The following is an 11650-nucleotide window of genomic DNA, read 5'->3' as shown; positions in this document are numbered from 1 at the left end:
GGAGCAATTCACTCTTGAAATACAAAAAACAGACAGGATTTATAGTCCCTCCCTGTTAGTAAACCAGCCAATTTACCGTGGGATTTATCAAACTGAATAAATCCCGCCTGCACATATAAACACAAAACTGCTTTGCTAACTCCAACGTGTTGTAAGGAAGACATCTGCTGAAAAAGTTATTGTATTCATCAGCATGATTGCCGTACTGTTTAGTTCACAAACATCCAACACACCAAAGTACAAACACATAGCGGACCAGACGCAAGCTTTTATTTTGAAAAGCCGAAGCTCTGGGACGGCACCAGCCAGGAGGGCATGAGACGGGAGCATAGACTGTATATTATTAATATATTATGTTATTAATAATAATAATAATATGAATTTAATATCGGTTAATAACGGTCGAAAATCAAGCTGTTCCACTAGCTGCTCCCTCTAGAGGTCTGGAGAACTTCCGTTGTGTAATCTGGATGCTGCGTTTTTTTGTTGCATTTGTTTTCTGGGTTTGCGTGCTTTTCTTTTTGCATCGTTTTTTATTTGCAGTGCGTTTATGTATTTGGTTGTGTTGTGGTATTTGCAGCGCGTTTGCTGAATGCTGCACATGTGTTGTCAAATGAATGAAGTTGTTTTCTTAATTTGCTTGTGTTTTGTCTATTTGCGTGTGTTTTCTTAAGTTGCAGGGCGTCTGCCCCTGTCGGCCACCGTATCTTAGACCCTTCCAAGCACATCAACATCTACACATATATACCATAGATCTAGTACATTTGGATGGCTGTTTACTTTGCTCTCCAAATGGAAATCAGTATCCTAATCCTTCTGCATAATCAAACCAAGCGCTTTGATCTGACTGTATCTGCTATACTTTACCTTGAAAATCCATTTACATTGTGTATTAAATATATTCTAGCTGAAAATGTAATTTAAAAAGGTACAGAAAACCTGATTTAGAATCATGTTCTTTCATTGTTTGAGGTACTGTGCAAAAAAAAAAATGAAACTTTTATAATGGATATACTCATGGGCGTTTGTATGAGAAGCATATATATATATATATATATATAATATCAATCAAATTTTGAGCATCAAACACTTTTCTGCATTAATTTATGGTGGAAATGCCTTCATCTATAAAAAGTAAAATACAAAATTGAGGGGTGGGGGGGTGGGATTGCTGTAAAGAGAGTCATGGCTTTTTTTTGGTAAAATAGTCAGTAGTAATTAGGGATGCACCGAATCCAGATATTTGGGGTTCGGCCGAATACCGAATCCACTGGTTAAGATTCTGCCGAATCCGAAACCGAATACCGAATCCTACTCCCATCCTCAGTCCATTAACACAGTAAAGTGGGTTAAAGTTTTTAGCTGTGACTGTCCTTCCTTTGCTGTACCTGAAGTTGTTGCATTTTGGCTGCTGTCTGTAGATTCCTTCATGCACAGCTCGTATTCTTTCGGATATTTCATACCAAATGTTTTAACAGTGGCGATGTTATGTATAGTTTAGGGTCCTTGCCACCACGAGACAGATCAGCATTGAAAATTGAACATGTAGCTGGACTTGAATGGCCTTCTTTTGACTGAAAGTACTGCCAAACAACACTTTTTCTGCTCACGAGTTCTATTTTCACTTTCTCACAGCCTACTGCATTGAACGGTCCACCTATGTAAACAGCTTCAGTAATCAACGACGGCATCATTACGTCGACCAGCGTAGCGCACGTAGTGCAAGCGTAGGGTTCGGTTTGGTGGAAAAAAATTCTAGTCAAAAAGCCCAACATTCGGCCGAATCAGAAGCCGAATCTTATATATATTTCTTATTTTTTTGTCGTATACAGATATGCAGTGATGTTTGCTGGGTAGTTTGTATGCAAATGTTGTCCAATGTCAAGTTTCTAGTTGATGATGTGACAAGACGATATACGGTAGCTAGTTTAGGCACAAAATCTGTCAAGACTGACAAGCTGAGCACATCCGCAAGCCAAGCAAGCAGTCGTGTCTTTCAGAACACTTTTTGTTTTCATTCAGAGCAGAAAGCAGGGAAGCTTCTTACTGAAATAGAATTACCGACTAGATATTAAAGCCGGTTTTTAACATAAACCTGTTTCATTTAAATACTACAGTAGATGTAGATGGAGTTATGTGGATGTTCAAAGCTAGCCTCGTGAGACCGTCCTGATCTCGCAAGCTCCAGTTTTTGGGTTGGTGGGATAAGAAACAAGTGTTGAGATGAGATGGGAAATAAGAGAGGAGTGTGCAGATTAGAGCAGAGAAGACAACATGATCCAGTGAGAATATGGGGGTGTAAAAAAAATCCATACAGATTATTCAGTTCATCACCCCGGCTTCTCTCACATTTACCATCAACCAGCCATAATTAATATTATCACTCCCAAGTCATTCTCCATGAAGCTGACATCACTTTTCTCCTCTGGTATCCAGCCTGATACATGACACGTGCTACACAATATATTTCCGATATATTTTCCTTATCCATCATTTATCATAACGACTATATACTGCACACGCGTTGCAGTGTGTGAATAATTGCCATCCACATCAGAAGAGTGAGTGTGCACCAGTTGGCAGCCGGCTTACTCCAGGCTCATCCTCCCACAGCCAAACTGTCTCTGATATCACTGCACCATTTCACCGCTCTCCAACAACCACATAGCAACCAAAAGTCTTATTTCCTTGGTTGTTGTAAGTACCTTTTGTGATAGATCTGCTCTGTACCGTTTCCTCCGTCACCAATACAAAACATGCTGCTTTTAAATGGAGGGGGGGGGGGGATTGTAAGGGGATTTGATTGGTTATTGATGATTCTGGTTCCAATTTATATCTTACTTTTTCTAATATCCATCCTTATTAATCTTCATCTCAGTGGATTTACCCTGCAGAGATCTGAGGAGCAGTTAACCATAGTCCTCATAAATCCACCGGAGTTTAGAACGCCAACACAAAGAAAGAGGAAGGTGACCGACATCTGGTCGAAAAGAGGGACATCCGGCAGAATTTCAGGCTGCACCGGAGCAATCCTGGAAATGAAACGTTGTCGATATAGACTATCTTCATCTTAACATGATTTAAATTGTTCTTCTGGAATTCGGAGAATACGTTTTATGATGACAGTGCCTTTTTTTCTAGAAAACACCTGGCACACTGGAAACTGCAAAGGCAACAAGGAAATCATGCCACACCACAGGCACAGGCATAAATGAATTTTAGACTCAATGACTTGTAAGACATACAGTATGTTTATGTAGTGCATTAGCAGACGTGCATTCTTTTGATTATAAAGTTGTCAAGAAAGCTTACGTTTTCGGTTTTGCATGCCACTGGGATAACGTCGCTTAATTTGTTTATTTTTCTCTTGTAGGTAGTGGTGCAGTGGTGAGAGAAATTACGCATAAAGTCAAGTGGTATAATGTTGTTGATTAAGTAGTGGAGGGAGTGGAGTTGACTTGATGAAAGGGCTTTTAATCAAGCAGAGGAGGGTGTTTGTCAGTAAGCAAATATTTGAGAGGTGTCCTGTGGAGGTTTTTTTTAGTAGTGCTATGGGGCAATATTTTAATGAGCGGGTTCCTGTTTTGCTTGTATCTTGTGCTCTACTAGCTACGAGGATGCATTGTATTGTATGTGAGCAAGGATAAGTTACAGTAACACGTAACCGCGATCAGCTTCGTGGTAAATTAAGAATCACTAAAGTTTTCATCCGAGAGATGCTGTGATTGGTAGATAGGATATGGAGCAGGGGACTGACAGCAACATAACCAATCACACTATGACAGACACTCCACTTAGCACCAACTGCAATGTTTAATTTTAAATGACTGTAGCCTACTGGCAGTCTGACACACGTGGGTGCTCAGTATTTTCCGCCTATACCGATATTGTGCCAATATAAAGACGTATGGCTATGCTATGTAAAACATAAAACAATGTATGTGGGTGTTTTTCGGGTGAGGACAATTGCTCACCCGTTCACTTTGAGGGCCCTCATCTCATTTTGGACATAAGCTAAATGAAAGTACTGTTTTGAGTGTTCAGTGGCAGTTGTGTGCCTCAAGCCCCAGCAGCAAAAAAGTCCTGCAAAAGCACAGAATATCCATAATATTCAGTGGAATAGAGTGAAACTAGCAGCGGGAATGTAAATTGCATCACCCGCATTCATCTCCAATCATATCTGTATTTGTGAGAAGTGGCGCTGTCCTGAGTTGAAAGAAAGCCTACTTTACGGCTTTATTATCGAGTTAATAGGCGTGTGTGTTCGTGTCAGCCACTGTCCATTTCCTAAGGTTCTGAAATGCAAGCATTTTTTGACTACTTTTTTTTTTCTAAAGGGCGTGCGCCCGTGACCACCCATGGAGGAAAACATAAATCGGCGACTATGGCATCAATGCCATTTTAGAATGCACTTCTCACTTTCTACTGTTGTTTTTTTATTTTATTTTTTCATTCTTTTTCATTATTTGTATGAAATCATTTTATACATTTTTTCCAGTTATGCCTGCTGCTGTCTACTTGACTTGATATTTAAATATTTTCTTATTTTCATTTGATTGTATTTTTGTTTGATATTTCAGTTTGTACTTAGATCTCACTTGCAAATGAGATCTTGATCTCAATGTGATTTCCGTAGTAATTATGACGGTAACAAAGAAGGAAGTGCCAAAGTATAAGAGTGCCAAATTTCTGCATAAACAGGTAGGTTGGGGGGGGGGGTGGATGGGTCAAACAAACACATGACTTTCCAGGAGACCAGGGTTAAAAGGAAATGGGGGGTTTATTAACTTTACGGAACGAACAGAGTCACGTCCCTTTCAGCGTCACGTGCGTAACCGGAAGTGGAGTAACGTCTGATTTGAACCCAAATCACCATATTTTTATTAACTCAACTACATAAGTAGTTTTGGTGTCCAAACCTAACCAAACTGGGACCGTTTCACAACGTTAACGACGTGTTTAAAACCGTGACCATTACCTTCTCTGATTTAGATATGAGGACGTATTTCCTGCCACCACTAGGGGGCGCTAGTTTATGAAACCCTCCTGTGGGTCATATTATGGCGCTGACACACCAACCCGATTATCGGCCGTCGGACAGTCTGGCGAAGGTCGGTGACTCGAGTCTGTTCGGTGTGTTCCGTGCCGTCGTCAGTCGGAGGAGCTGTCGGCATCCATTTTGGCCGATTTGACTTGTTGAATCGGCCAGTGGGCAGTCGGACTCAATGACCAATCTGATTGGTGGAGTGCTAGCCCTTGACTAGCGAATCAGTGCACTTATGTTAAAACACTTCCCGGAAATGACAAGCGGGATAAGCGCGACAAACAAAAAATCTCTCAAAATCTGACGAAAATCTTTCAAACTGACCTTTGTCGCTCAAAAAAACAGACAGATTCATCAACTGCATGGCCTATTTCTCGCTTAAAATGTTTTCAGAAACACGTTTCGGTGAACTATTTTCGTAAAATACGAGATCGTATTCCGAACGAGCCGCCATTATGGTTGGCTTTGAAATTCGGGAGAAGCAAGACCCACGTGACGCGTTCGTCATTTTCGGTTTTCAATTTTTGGGCGACAATACAGATTAGCGCCGCCTGCTGTTATGGAAACGTATTACGTCTCACGCATACGCAGAACAAACGCTCAAGTTGGCATCTTTTTGGACTTCGGGGAGCCGACTGATCAGTCCGACTGCCTTTTCTGCAGACGGGCGGCCGTCAGGTTGGTGTGTGCCTTTAGAGGGTAGGAATAGGTTTGGAGGACTTGTTGGTCCAGAGGCAGTGTACTGTAGGGTTTTTAGCCCAGTATTCAAAGGGACTATGTCATGTTCATCCAAATTAAATGACAAAATACGTTGTTTGTCCCTCAAGTCCCTCAAGAACAAAACACAAGTTGTATGATCTGTCGCCACTATGGACAGGACAACATAGTTTGCCTTCTAAAACTGTTTGAAATCACTCCAATCTTCCAACTTTGTTTTAAATAGTCTGGAGAATAAACCTCGAAACCTTAACATATAAAAGGTGTGCAGCTTGATACCATGTTCAGCTCATCTGTCTCCTTGGCTCTTTGAGCCTTCTTTTCTCTGTACTACTTTTTGGCACTTCTAGCAGAGTATTGCCTACAGCTCTGAAAACTTTTTTCAATGATAATTTTCACGGGCTTTTAGGCGGCACAGAAGCATATTCTGAAGGATATTTATAAAATCTCAGGGGGGGAGTTTGGAGGTGATCAATCTCAGTGGCACTAGCTGATAGATAGTAATCATTCAGCAGAGAAAAATGTACTGCTGCTACATCTGCAAGCTGGAGAGAGGAGGTGGGTTGTGCAAAAAGAAACGTGGCTTTAATAGCAGTGGGAGGATGAACATTTTTCTATTGTTTTCATTGTCCATTATCTCCCCACCCAAAAGAGCATTTGAGTCATAAACACTGTGTGATTCTAATGTGTTTTGACAGCTCTGTTATTTTCCAGAATATTAAAGATTTACGCCTCAGTCCGAGCCTTCCGCTCACAGCTCCTCTATCTGCGACAAACTGGATGCTATCCAGTAGGCTCAGTGTATTACCCACAATCCCCAGTCCTCTGCACTGCCATCCTTCTTACTTCCTCTCTGTCTTTTCTCCTCAAAGTTCAGCATCCCTCCCACATCAGGAGCTCATTCCAGCATCCGAGCCATTCTCTCTCCAATGATTGCAGCGTTTCTCGCCTTCTAAAGTGCGTCTGTGCATTTCCCTCAGGACCCCCCCCCCATTCTTAGCAAACTTATCCCCCCATTAAGCTCCCTCTCTATTCTCTCTCCACCTCTCCCTCTTCTCCTCACCTCGCTGTCACTCCCACAGGGCCCTGCATTCAGAGGAAGCTGCTGTTCACCGCTCGCTATCCCTCCCTCCTTCCTCTGCTCTAAGTGATCGCACTGTTTGTATTGGCCTTTTTTTCTTTTATCCAATTTCACACGTCCCAGCTTGTTTACTAGCAGTGGGGGCCATAGAAAGCCGCAGTGCCCTTTTTGCTTCCGTCTCCAGCACCCCCCACCACCCACCCCTTCTTTCTTTCTTCCAGCCTGCCAGCAGCTTTGCAGTGGCAATAAAAGCTATAAGCTTACTTCCTGTTTTCAATGAATGTGATTAGGTTTCTATTTTTGTACAGACTCGAATCACATTCAGCTGAGTGTCATTTACTGAACCTGGGCTTTTCGCTGCTCTGTTCTTAACACGATGAAACAATCATGGTCCAAGGCTACACACGCTTGATAAAAGCCGGGGTGTGCTTGGTATGTGTTTGAATGAACCTGAAGGAAAATTAGCTGTTGGACCCTGTTGACCTTCAACAAAAATTACCAGAAATTCCATTCCATGTCCATTGATAGTGCTGGTACTGTTAAAGTAATGCTGCCAGTAATAAGCTGTACACAAGTCGTAGCAGCCACAAGATTTGTATTTGACTAGTCTATATCCACGACGATTCATTAAGGGGATTACTGTGGTGCTGGAAGATCCGCCGGATGTCCCTAATTTTCGGCCGGATGTCCGTCACCTTCCTCTTTCTTTGTGTTGTAATTTTAAACTCCGGTGGATTTATGAGGACTATGGTTAACTGCTCCTCAGATCTATGCAGGGTAAATGCAGACAGCTAGCTAGACTATCTGTCCAATCTGAGTTTTCTGTTGCACGACTAAAACAACTTTTGAACATACACGTTCCACCAAAACAAGTTCCTTCCCGTGGCTATTTTGCAGAGGCACCGTGGCTCTGTCTGGGGCTTAGCGGCGCCCAAGACGATTGTCATTGGTTTAAAGAAATGCCAATAAACCAGAGCACATTTTTCTACCATCCCAGAATGCTGTGTGGACAAGCCAGACCCTCCTTTGCAGCGCTGTGGAGGAAAGCCTGGCAATGCAAGACTACTAATTCAGGCTTTTCTTCTCCCAGATGCTTGGCCATTATTCTATTAGCTCTTTGGTTGTTTTAACTGCGTCCTTTTCTAATGCAGGACAAGGCTGTTGAGCAGAGAGGGAAGGCTCAGTAAATTTAGCTAATTGTGTTCTGGTCTTATCATGTTTACATCTTACATGATAATCCAAACTTTAAAAATTACAATTTCATTTAGTTTTTCTTTATAGAAATGATGGTATTATGAGATATAGGCCAACTGTATATTAAAAAAAAACTTTAAAGACAGCCTTGAAGAACCTTTACAATTACAAGAAATATTTTACTCCATTAAGAGTATGCACAACAATTAGAGTCTTGGGCCAGATGGAAAAAGTGAAGGGGTCTGGACCAAGCACATTGAAAAATTAAGCCAAAGGGGTACCTAGAGCATATGGCTGTTTAAAGGTAGTAAGTCAGACTTCACAAGTGCTATTCTGGACCAGTCTCGCTCAGATCTTAACACCTTTCAATGAAGATGACACAAGGGTAAATGACTGATATGAGAAACAGATGTAATAGAAATTAGACTGACAATGCTGTCCACTGGAAGCAAGATGACAGCGGGGATCATGGCATCACTGCCTGAGAGATATATACCTGCAGATGCATGCATGAGTCAAGGACGTGATTCGCATCAGAGCGTCGTGCCTGTCAATGTGTGCACCGTTGCTTGAGGGGCTGCTCCTTTGTTCCAACAGAACAATCCAGGGAGGAAAAACAGACTCAGCTCTGTTTATTCAACAATGCAAGGCCTTGAGAAAATGCATGGGACACACACTTCAGTTTAAGTACTAGAATGTGACCCACAATGTAGAAATGAAGTTTTATGAGAACTATTCATCTGACGGTTATTAAGGCCAAGAATGCAGACAAAACAGCAATAGATCTGTATATTAAAAACCCATCCACGTTGCCTCAGCAGCAGTAGTTTTATGATTTATTAAAGGGCGAGAGGTGTCAAGCACAGCCTTGGTCTTGGTGAACTTTTCCTGACACTGCACTGCTGCATACAAGGCAGACTGTGACTTACAGCTTAATCAAGTCTAATACTAAACTTTGCTTCTTTCTCACGTGGTAAAAGCTAGCCGGGGCCAGTGTATTTAACTGGTATAAGAATGCAGAGGGAGTATTTGACATAAAACAATTGGTGCTAAGATTGGTCAGACCCGCTCTGGGAATTAATTTGTATTATTACCAGAGCTTAGTTCTGACAAGGTTTAATTAATCAAGGATGCCAAAACATAGTATGGAGAAAATATCAACTTCATATATAATGCAATCCAGTACAACAACAACACAGACTGTGGCCTCATCACGGAGCTGAACCACATTATTCATCATTAAGTGCACGTTTCACAGAGGTTGCAGTCATTGCAAAACTATTGCATTATATCAAACAAGTATCCCTGTTATTGTGTCTAGTGTCTGTATCTTATCAACATGTGGATGAACAGGTTGTTGTAAAAGATGGGCAGATGCTGTACGAATTAAGCAAGAATTTAAACCTGAATTGGTCATTCCTGGCTAACTTCAGAATCAGAATTTCCGCTAGACCGGCTGTTGTTTGACATTCAGTTTGAGGGTGGTCATGATAGCAGATTAATTCCCTCGAATGATCAATGATCTATCTGTTGGTTGATCAGATGGATTCCTGACAGGTCAGACATTTGGTCAGCTGTCTGCAGTTTCAGCAGCTCTGATTACCCACATGGCTGCTGTTAAAGATCTGTTGTAAAGCTGTAGTAAGTTTATTTTAATATTATTTTGAGTAGTATTTTAATGTTGTGGCTGACAGTATTCTGGCTACATTTACATTGCTACGTTTTAGTTTAAAAACGAATATCTTGCTACGTTTCCCCCTCTCATTTCCCCTGCTCTGGAGTTTCCGAGCCCCTAAACCGGAGACATTCAGAAAAACTTCTGACCTGTTTTGGTTTGGAATCTGCGGGGTTGTGTTGCAGTCTCAACAGCCGCAAACGGAGACCTTTGGAGATACCGACACTGACTCCAACGTTTCTCCGCCTGATTGGGTCTTAACGGTCATGACGGCTCGTTCTCTGAGACTAAGCTACTGATGTAACAATGGCAACTACCAGCAAGGGGCAGAGTATACATGCTACTTCCTGTTTATGCCAACAGTCGCAATTTTCATGAGTTATGCAATATGGTTTTAGGATGTTAGTTAAAATGCAAATTAGTTCTTCTACTGGAGTTAAAAACACTTGCACAGGGTCGCTTTTGGCTCAAAACCCCACTTAAAAACCAAAATGTAGCCTGTGTTGAGATTCTTATGAGAAATAAAACTGCAGACAGACAGACCAGCAGAATTGACAAGCAGCATTGCACAAATTAATGTAGACTTTCTCTTCTTTGGATTATTTCACAAACTTTATTTTAGTTTTTGAATGGACCAAACTGATTGGTGTTCCGTGAGTGTGAGCACTATGTTGTGACCGGTCGATTGAGCTGTCAAGTGTGAGCATTGACATCATATGACTTAGTTGCTTTGAACTTGCATCCGTAGTCAGGTAATACATTTTGGTGTGGACTTCCCCCTCTGCTAAAAGTACAATAAGTACACGTAGACTCACATAATAATAATAATAAGGAAAAAAAGGGTTCACCTGCCCCAGTGAAACAGTGTAAGTAAGCACAACACATTTTAAGTAGATCAATATAAACTTATAAGAAAAGGGAAATAATTCACCATGTTAATGATCCCCATACACTATACACTGGTTGTTTAGTATAAATATATTCATCATCTTAGTTGAATGAGCTTATTAGTTTCTATATAATTTGTATTGTACATCCGGTTGTCCTGGAAGCAATGAATATGATTATTATGCTGACATTTTAGACATGCTGTTCATTCTAAAGGGCTCCTTTTCATTGAAGTTCTCATATTTGTTTGCTGCAGCAGTGTAGTGTAGCATGCCTCTTTGCAGGTTTGCCCATATAGGATAGACAATGGAATGAATCATTATACAGTGTATAGTCATAAAACTATAAACTAGTTAGTCTTTTATCAGTGATGGCCAAATAAAGCTGACTGAAGCCACTTTATTTTCTGAGCAAACTAGATGGCGTTCTTGCTTTAAAGAAAAAGACTAAAGGAATGGCAATTCAGTGTGCTTTCAACCCTTTGTTGAACAGAGAGCACCATCTAGTGGGCTCAGAAAATCCAGAAAATGCTTCATGAAGCTTGATGAGGCTTCATCAACAGATAATTTACCAGAACTGGCTGAAATATTAACAAATTGAACAAATTGAAACTGAACATTGGATTGTATTACCAACCTCTACTTCTTCTCCATTTGTGCTACTGTACATTCACCTACTCTGTTTATTACTAGCTCTGATGATTGCCTTGTGTTTGGATAGCAACTGACCAAAGAGTCTTGTGATTGGCCAGAAATGCACCATCCTCTGCACAAGGTTCTGTAAGTACTGTACATGTCCATACACCATTAGCGGGGAGGGCTTGCTGTTGTGTTAAAAACATGCAATGAAAGTATAGGAGACATTAGAAGCTGTTGTGGAGAGGAGGTCACTGAACAAACTGTTATATATCATGGATAAACCCGACCAGCCAGCCTCACCCCCCCCCCCCCACCCACACACTAGTCCAACAGCGGAGCACTTTCTCTAAGAGGCTTCGACAGCTTCGGTGTCACACTGACCGCTACAAGAAGTCATTCCTACCACAGGCAAT

General features: G+C 41.3%; 1 protein-coding gene across 29 annotated transcripts in view; it reads right to left on the bottom strand.

The window, feature by feature from the left end:
* ptprfa (protein tyrosine phosphatase receptor type Fa) overlaps nucleotides 1–11650 on the bottom strand; it is a 400117-nt gene that overhangs the window by 64970 nt on the left and 323497 nt on the right. The gene's annotated exons all lie outside the window — the stretch shown is intronic.

Source organism: Sander lucioperca, chromosome 11 (genome assembly GCF_008315115.2).
Source record: "Sander lucioperca isolate FBNREF2018 chromosome 11, SLUC_FBN_1.2, whole genome shotgun sequence".
In the NCBI taxonomy this organism is placed as follows: domain Eukaryota; kingdom Metazoa; phylum Chordata; class Actinopteri; order Perciformes; family Percidae; genus Sander; species Sander lucioperca.
Note: the sequence above shows the minus strand (reverse complement) of the source record. Positions and strands in the feature narration are given on the sequence as shown.